Raw genomic sequence first — 9985 nt, forward strand, 5'->3', positions numbered from 1 at the left:
TGTACTTATGGACTAAGTACATCATATCAAAAGATGATTTTTAGTTTTTATTCTAATTAGGGTCCAATAAGCTCAAATAGCAAAGAGAGAGAAAAAAAGCATGTAAACAAACAAGCTTGGGCCTTAAAGTCCTACTGAAATGAGATTTTCTTATTTAAACGGGGATAGCAGGTCCATTCTATGTGTCATACTTGATCATTTCGCGATATTGCCATATTTTTGCTGAAAGGATTTAGTAGAGAACATCGACGATAAAGTTCGCAACTTTTGGTCGCTAATAAAAAAGCCTTGCCTTTACCGGAAGTAGCAGACGATGTGCGCGTGACGTCACGGGTTGTAGGGCTCCTCACATCCTCACATTGTTTATAATGTGAGCTTCCAGCAGCAAGAGCTATTCGGACCGAGAAAGCAACAATTTCCCCATTAATTTCGAGCGAGGATGAAAGATTTGTTGATGAGGAAAGTTAGAGTGAAGCACAAAAATAAAAAAAAGGCGACGGCTCCAGCAGTGGGACCATTTCAGATGTAATTAGACACATTTACTAGGATAATTCTGCTTATTGTTTTAATAGTGTTTTAGTGAGATTGTAAAGTCATACCCCAAAGTCGGATGTGAGAAGTGTCTCTGAGAGAAGCTAAGATCACAGCTGCCTTTTTGAGCTGCAGGAGGAAGTCCCCTAATCCACTGGAGTCTCTGGTAAGAGCTGACTTAATATCACAATTTTCCCATTCAAAAACGTGCTGGTTGACGTAGAGAAACATGTTCGCTTGACCGCTCTGTGTTAAAGCTTCACCACAAACAAAGAAACACAGGCTGTGTTTCGGTGCTAAAGGCAGCTGTAATACACCGCTTTCCACCAACAGCATTCTTCTTTGACGTCTCCATTATTAATTGAACAAATTGCAAAAGATTCAGCAACACAGATGTCCAAATTAAAGTGTAATTATGCGATGAAAAGAGGCGACTTTTAGCCGTGTGTGGTGCTACAACCCGAGACGTCACAAACCTTCCGCGACATTTTCCGCGGGAAATTTAAAATTGTAATTTAGTAAACTAAAAAGGCTGTATTGGCATGTGTTGCAATGTTAATATTTCATCATTGATATATAAACTATCAGACTGTGTGGTCGGTAGTAGTGGGTTTCAGTAGGCCTTTAAGAGCTAAAGAAATGTGCTTTTTTTTTTTTTTTGGAAAGAGTTCCATAATGTCCGACTGTCCGTAAGCCAGTAAATCTGTCCTAAAAGCCCATTTACGGTAGGTATGGTGTTCCTGGGATTAAAGGCCTCACCTTTTTTTTCCTCCAACACCTCCACACAAAGAAGTAAACTACAAAGAGACAAATCACAGCATAGATTAATATTACAGATAAATTCGACTGTAAAAATAAAATACGTTTATAAGCTGTGTTATGTTTTGCAGCTCCAGCCTTATTTTCTTAAGTGGAAGAAGTAGCAAAAAATGCCTTTATTGATTAGAACTGCTCGAAACGTTTATACATACTAAACAAACAGGTCGTTGTATATAAAACGCATTTCTGCATATTTCTGCATACTCTTGGCTGTAAAGGCTGCCTTCATACTTGTGTTTCGGTACTTTGAGAGAAAAAATAAAAATAAAATGTAAAAGACGATACATTGCTTAGAATAGGTATGTTCGTCGTGTGACCAAAGGGCTGCGCAGTAAAGAACATATGCAAAAAATAAGGACGTGGTTGGGCAGCTTTTGTGACGTGACTGAAATATTCTTAAATAGTAGCTTATTTTTCTATTTACCAGCTTAGATTTCCCAAAAAGCTTCTATAATATACTCTTATATAGCGCTGTCGTCCCACACAGACACACACACACACACACACACACACATGATTTTGCCATTTCTGCATGCTTTTAGAAGTCATTTTCACGTCTGAGCTCTGGTCATCATCATGGAATGATTGCGTTGTCACGTGACTTAAAGGGGAACATTATCACCAGACCTATGTAAGCGTCAATATATACCGCGATGGTGCAGAAAAAAGACCATATATTTTTTTAACCGATTTCCGAACTCTAAATGGGTGAATTTTAGCTAATTAAACGCCTTTCTGTTCATTGCTCTTTTTGCGATGACGTCAGAACGTGACGTCTCCGAGGTAATACAGCCGCCATTTACATTTTCAACACATTACAAACACTGGGTCTCAGCTCTTTTATTTTCCGTTTTTTCAACTATTTTTGGGGAACTTTGGAGACATCATGCCTCGTTGGTGTGTTGTCGGAGGGTGTAACAACACTAAAAGGGAGGGATTCAAGTTGCACCACTGGCAAGAAATCTGCCGCCAGACCCCCATTGAATGTGCCAGAGTGTCTGCACATTTGACCGGCGATGCTAAGACAGACATGGCACAGAGATTAAGTCAACTAAATCACAAAGGTGAGTTTTGTTGATTTTGACTGCCAGCTAATCGATGCTAACATGCTATTTACCGGCGGTGCTAAAGCAGACATGGCACAGAGATGTATGGATAACCTGCAGATAAATTTGCAACTATATTACGTTTCCTTCCACCCACATTTAATGCAAAAAAAACACTTACCGATCGAAGGATTTAAGTTGCTCCAGTGTCACAAGATGCGAAAGTCCCGATTGTTTGGTCCGCACATTTTACCGGCGATGCTAACGCAGCTATTCGGCCATGCTATGGCTATAAATAGCGTCAATAGCTATTCGCTCAATAGCTTCAGTTTCTTCTTCAATACTTTCATACTCCAACCATCCGTTTCAATACATGCGTAATCTGTTAAATCGCTTAAGTCGCGGAAATCCGAGTCTGAATCCGAGCTAATGTCGCTATATCTTGCTGTGGTATTTGCCGCTGTTTGTTTACATTGGCAGCACTGTGTGACGTCACAGGGAAATGGATAGTGGCATCGCAAATAGCGAAAATCAAGCACTTTATAGTTTTTTTTTAGGGATATTCGGGGACCGGTAAAATTTTGAAAAAAACTTCAATAAATACAACAGGCCACTTGGAACTGATTTTTATTGTTTTTAACCCTTTTGAAATTGTGATAATGTTCCCCTTTAAAGCAGAGAAAACGTAACCGGGTTCGTTTTAACTGAACCAAAAGTGTGAACGCAATCAGCAGAGAAGTTGTGTCACTGTAATTTTAAAAGAACAATCATGCAGCTAAGAAGTGAGATAAATGAGGAATTAAAAAAAAAAGAAATTAAGTTACCCACCGTTTTGCATTTGGAATATTCATCATTAATTACAGTTCTGGCTTGAATAATTATGTTTACTATAATATGGTTTTCTACACCGGAATTCATCTATTTATTCAACTTATTATTATTATTCTTCTTCTCCAGATTTACCTTCCACTTTTTTCACCCGATTCAAACCATTCCAACTTCAAAATGTTCAGCTTACTCAGGAATTGCGGGCTTTCCCTGGACAAATTCCAAAAATTCCCCGATTTCCCAGAATTCCAGGTTCTACGGAACATTTTTCCCATTCAAAATGAATTGGCCATTTTTGAAACTTCCACCATTTCAACTAGTTTAAACCATTCCACCATTCTGGAAATTCAAATGACCTTTTTTCCAAGTTCAAAAGAATTCCAGGATTTTCCAAAATTCCTGGTTTTCCATCCTTTTTTCTGGCGACGACTCCTCCCACATTTTTCAATCCACTTAAACTGTCCCACCGTCAAAACATTCTTCTTAATCAGGACAAAAAAAAAAGTCGTTTTTTGAACTCGAAAAATTCTCAGTTTTCCCAAAATTTCAGGAATTCTGTAACACCATTTTCTCAATTCAACATGTTACTACATGACCGGTTTGAAAAATGTCAACACCAACCATTTCAACTCATTCAGACCATTAATTTTTTCAAAAAAATTCCTGCTTTTTTTGAAATTGCCAATTTTGGGGGAAATTCCCATTGAAATGAATAAGAGATTCTTCAAAGTTCCAAAACTCCTACATTTTTCTTCAGATTCAAACTGTTCCAAGTTCAAAATATTCAGCTTGTTTGGGAATTGTGTGCTCTACTTTTTCCTATCGTTCACAATCATTATTATAGATGGAATCACACATGTTTTTTTGTGTCGTCTTTGCCAGTTTTGGGGGCCGAAATGGCTGTCAAAGTGGACCAACTTGTCGGAATACCTACTCAGACTTCTTCTATCCAGGTAAAATGCATGATTTATGATGTAGAATAAACTTTCAAGTCGCAGGGAAGCGAGGAAGCAGCAGACCACTTGATGGAATTATAGGGACAAACAATAGTGATTATGTTGTCGCCATAAATAGTTTGTGAGGAATTTTTAAAAATCAGATTACCCACACCTTTAAATTTGGAATATTCATGATTAATCACAGTACTCGCTTGAATAATTTACATTTTTATTTTGACACAACATCATTTTTATTGTCATAATGTCACACAGGGACATTTTTAAAAATGTGTTACTTAAATGCACTACATTTATTTGCTCAAAACCATTCACTGTTAAAGGGGAACTGCATTTATTCACAAACATTATGAGAGACATGACGATAAAAGGAAATACACACGTTTTTTTTTGTGTCGTCCTCGCCAGTTTCAGGTGCCGAAATGGCTGTCAAAGTGGACCAACTCGTCGGAATACCTACTCAAGCTTCTTCTATCCTTTCAAGTAGCGAGGAAGCAACGGACCACTCGATGAAGTAAACATATGGAGACACGGTAGCGATTACGTCGCCGGCATAAATAGTTTGTCTGCGTAAGCGCTTATAATCAGAGGTGGGTAGAGTAGCCAGAATTTGTACTCAAGTAAGTGTACTGTTACTTTAGAGATTTATTACTCAAGTAAAAGTAAGAAGTAGTCACACAAATATTTATTTGAGTAAAAGTAAAAAGTATGTTGTGAAAAAACTACTCAAGTACTGAGTAACTGATGAGTAACCTGTTGGTTTAATGATGACGGCAACAAATAATGCACAAAAACATAAAAATAGCAATGAGCAATTTCATAGCCAGGAATATCTCTTAAGCAACTGAAACAATAATATATATTAAATAATAATACATTAAAATAAAAAAAAAATTAAGGCAAATTGAGCCACAATAACTTAACAGCACTATAGGCTCAGTAGGCATTGATTGATTGATTGATTGAAACTTGTATTAGTAGATTGCACAGTACAGTACATATTCCCTACAATTGACCACTAAATGGTAACACCCCAATAAGTTTTTCAACGTTAATCAATTACTTAATAAATGACCAAGTCGAGGTGGTCTACCTCATATATACATATACATATACACACATATCATATATATATATATATATATATATATATATATATATACATATACATACACACATATCATATATATATATATACATATACATACACACATATCATATATATATACAGTATATAATTTATATTTATTTATTTTGCCGTTTTTGTTCACACGTTAAAGGTGTTTTAATGAATATAAATGCATGTTTAACATATAGATTCCTATTTTTAATGAAGACAAAAATATAAGTTGGTGTATTACCTGATTCTGATGACTTGCATTGATTGGAATCAGACAGTATAGTGCTGATAAAGTCCCGGTTTTCAAATGGAGGAGAAAAAAAGTTCCTCCTTCCTGTCTAATACATCATGAAAGTCGTTGGTTTTTGGCATCTTATTTGTCCAGCTTCCATATTCGTTTTTATACACTTTACAAGAAATACATTGGCGGCAGACTCCGTAGTTTGCTAGCTTGTTTGCTCTGGCTTTCGGGGACTCTTATTTTGTTAGCGCAGGCGCGATGGAGCGGCACTTTTATTGTGAAGACAGGAACTGTGCGAACAGTCTTTAGGCTTTTGACGGGAAGTACGGTTGAAATAAAAAGTGTCTTTTTTCCTTTACACTTTTGATTGATTGGTTGATAGATTTAAACTTTTATTAGTAGATTGCACAGTACAGTACATATTAAGTACAGTTGACCACTAAATGGTAACACCCCAATATGTTTTTCCACATGTCGGGTTCTACGTGTGACGGTCACGTGACCACCTGGCTCTGTTTGATTGGTCCAACGTCACCAGTGACTGCATGTGATTGGTGAAACGCAGGCATGCGTAGTTCCTACTTTGAATGCGTGTCTGACAAAATCAAAACAAACAAAGCGTGCATTAACAGATCGATTAAAAAAAGTAGCGAGTAGCGACCTGATTGTAGATAAATGGAGCGGAGTAAAAGCAGCGTTTCTTCTCTATAAATATACTCAAGTAAAAGTAAAAGTATGTTGCGTAAAAACTACTCTTAGAAGTACAATTTATCCCAAAAGTTACTCAAGTAGATGTAACGGAGTAAATGTAGCGCGTTACTACCCACCTCTGCTTATAATAACAATATAATTAATACTTGGTTAACATTCAAATCAAGAAATATAAATTGAGTATAGTTGCCGCTTTTTGAAAGTTTTTTTAATTTGGATTTTATGGGCGAAATAGAGGAGCTCCCATTGGCTCCGCTGTAAACTGACTTTTATTCACTTTTATTTACAAGGTAGAATGCATAAAAAAATCCATCCGTCATGTCTTTCATAATGATTGTGAACGATAGGCAAAATGACAAAAAAAGTGCAGTTCCCCTTTAAGGTAATGTCAAAATACATTGGGGTGATCACTGCGTATGTACATGATTGTTTGTGATTACTCACATGAATTAACTCATCATTATTTTTTTAATGAAAAACTCCAATAATGAACAAAAGATTGATTTGAATATTATACACCGTATTTCCTTGAATTGCCGCCAGGGCGCTAAATAATTTAAAACCTCTTCTCACTCCGGCGCTTACCAAAGGCATGTGGTAAATTTAGGCCTGCTCTTATAAATTTGAGTGTGATGTAAGGATACCGTCATGAAAAGCACCTTTAATAAAAAAAAAAACGTTATTATGGTCTTACCTTTACTTATAAATGAAGTCCATGCACAGCTCCATCTGATCAAAAGCATCGATAACCTGTTTATAGAAGTCTTCCTTATCTTTCTTCAGTTTTAAGTCTCTTTGTCTCGATGGAGATCTTTTCTTATTACCTCCTGCTTCGATTGAAAGTCCAGTTTAGAATTTTTTTTTATTTTAGATATGTAATCCTCCATGTTAAAAGTGCAAGCGAGAGGAAAAAAATAAACGATCGCTTGTTGTCACTTCTTCTGCAGCCGAAGGATCACTAGCGCACTCTACCACCAGGAGGCGAGAGTCATTCAATGACTCATATTTGACACACGCAGCTACGATATATTAATAAAACATAGCTGCTTACTGTTCCTTTTTAGCATATTCAACAGCTTGGACCTTAAATCCGACTGAATAGCTCTTCATCTTATTCCCTTTATGCGATTTCAAATGATTGAAATCAGCCTCTTCCATTTTGAAAATGATGACGGGTGAAGTGTCACGCGTGACGTGACGAGTTTGACCCGGTGGAAATTCTAGGCATATGCTAATTGTTTTGCAAAACGAGTTTGACCCGGCGGAAATTCTAGACATGCGCTAATGAAAATAATATTTTGCGAAACGAGTTTGACCCGGCGTTAATCCTGACCCGGCGGTAATTCTAGGCAGGCGCATACTATATACCCGGCGGCAATTCCAGGAAATACAGTATATTGTGTTAAAATTGAGGTGTCATCTTATTGTCAGTCCGTTGTTGTTGATTTAGAAACAGGAAGTACACAACAAACTTTCAAGGAGCAAGGAAGTGATCATGTTTACTTAAACATGTAAACAATACAACGCAACTGTAAAAAATGTTCATAACATCGGAGGCTAGCGATTTTTGTTTTGTGGTAGTGTGCTTACAATTATGCGTCGTAAAAGACATGCACCTGGGGATAGGTTGATTGGCAACACTAAATTGGCCCTAGTGTGTGAATGTTGTCTGTCTATCTGTGTTGGCCCTGTGATGAAGTGGCGACTTGTCCATGGTGTACGCTGCCTTCCGCCCGATTGTAGCTGAGATAGGCGCCAGCGCCCCCCGCGACCCCAAAAGGGAATAAGCGGTAGAAAATGGATAAAACTTGGTGAATTGTAAATTTAAAAAAAGGATTATATTTTCTAATTTGTCTTTTTTCCACCATGGTAGTGATTATGTGGCCACCTTAAATAGTTTGTCTGCGTAAGCGCTTAAAATAACGATATCACTAATACTTGGATAATGTTCAAATCATGAAGTGCAAATTGAATATAGTTGGCGCTTTTTGAATGTTTTTTTTTTATTATTGGATTTTATGGGCTGACTTTTATTCACTTTTATTTATTTACAATCCACCTGTCGTATTTGTAAACTGCTTGGTGGAAAACGTGGCTCCACAAAAACAACGCTGGGTTCTTCCAATACTTCTCCCGCCTCCAAAGATCTTTGGTCTCGGAGGCCACGTTGTAATCTTTTCCTCATTTGGTCCTCCTGCCTAATTGAAGTGGAGTCATATTGATGGACAGTGGTGTACGTCAACATCTGTCTCTGCGTGCCGTGGTCTCGCCCCAATGTCGTAAAAGCGAACGCATTGAGATGTGAATCCATCCTGCAGACACCTCGGCTGCTACATCGGTCTGTCCTGCCAAAAAGGCCAGATCATAATTCCTGCCTGGAGGGATTAGACACTTCCGGACTTTTTATTTGTTGATCTATTTAATAGATAACGCTGTAAAGACAATGAATGTTTGATCCGTCCGTAAAATCGTGACCTTCGTATTCATCCGACTGACACACTTTTCTAACCACACGCCTCGCGTCAAAAATGGCAAAGACGATATGGGACTTAACTCGCTCTTGTAACTTGGGAGCAACATGTTGGCGGAAGACAATTTTCCACGCTGCGCTAAGGACCGACAGTTGGACTCATGTGGTTTCTGCCGTCTCTTTCCATCAACGATAACTACTCCCCTGTTTCTCTTCAGGTGCGCGTGGGGATGGATGAGGAGCTTGGCCATTTCAATCCCCCTCGTCTTTGTTCGACACGAATTGATTTTACACCAAATTGCAAAGCGAATGAAGGAGTGTGGATTGCCACCTGCTCCTCTGCGTCCTCATTTAGTCTTTTTCCCCCTTCAGCAGCCCTCTCTGCTTCCGCGACATGTTAGACGCAACTGTTTGGACTTCATTTGACAATGATTCTCTTCACTTGTTAATTTTCTAAGAAAATAACGGGAAAACAATGTAATACATATTTCTAAGTTACTTTGCGTTGTTCTAAACAGGATTTTTTCAAACATTTTTGTTATGGATTCAGCTGAGTCAAGTCACTTGTATAATATTGTGTAGCAGAATGTAGCATTTTAGGCCCAACATGTTTGTGTAATGCGGGGGTCACCAAAGTACGGCTCGTGGGCAGGAAGTCCCAAGTTAAAAAAAAAAAAGAAAAGAATAAAGCTTTATTTAATTTTTTTTAATCCGTCCTTTCAAATGCATTTTCTACCGCTTGTTACTCTCGGTGAATCCTACATAAATATACATCTATCCATCCATCCATCTGCTTTGTACCGCTTATTCCATTTGGGGTGTATATATATATATATATATATATATATATGTGTGTGTGTGTATATATGTATATATATGTGTATATGTATACATATATATATATTGTGTATATATATATTTGTATGAATATATAGATATATATATATTTATAAATAAATATATACATATATATGTATATATACACACATATAAAATATATATACATATTAATATATATGTATACAAATATATGTATATATATGTAAATATATATATATGTATCTATTTGTATATATATATATGCATACATATATATATACAGTATGTGTGTGTGTATAAATATATTTATATATGTATACATTTATAAATGTATTTATACATATATGTATGTATAAATGCTCAATTTTTTTAATCTGTCCTTTCTAATGCATTTCTACCGCTTGTAACACAGTGTCTCCTAGATATATATAATATATCCTATTT

The 9985-nt window shown here is 36.8% G+C and overlaps 1 protein-coding gene across 1 annotated transcript in view; it reads left to right on the forward strand.

Moving 5' to 3' along the window:
- Nucleotides 1-9519, forward strand: part of gpr139 (G protein-coupled receptor 139) — a 171229-nt gene extending 161710 nt beyond the window's left edge. The window contains exons 4-5 of the transcript XR_009803879.1: nt 4107-4177; nt 8941-9519. The gene's annotated coding sequence lies outside the window, so the exon portion shown is untranslated. The remainder of the gene's footprint in view (nt 1-4106; nt 4178-8940) is intronic.
- The last annotated feature ends 466 nt before the right edge of the window (nt 9520-9985 follow it).

The sequence above is a fragment of the Nerophis ophidion genome, linkage group LG23, assembly GCF_033978795.1.
Source record: "Nerophis ophidion isolate RoL-2023_Sa linkage group LG23, RoL_Noph_v1.0, whole genome shotgun sequence".
NCBI classification, from domain to species: Eukaryota; Metazoa; Chordata; class Actinopteri; order Syngnathiformes; family Syngnathidae; genus Nerophis; species Nerophis ophidion.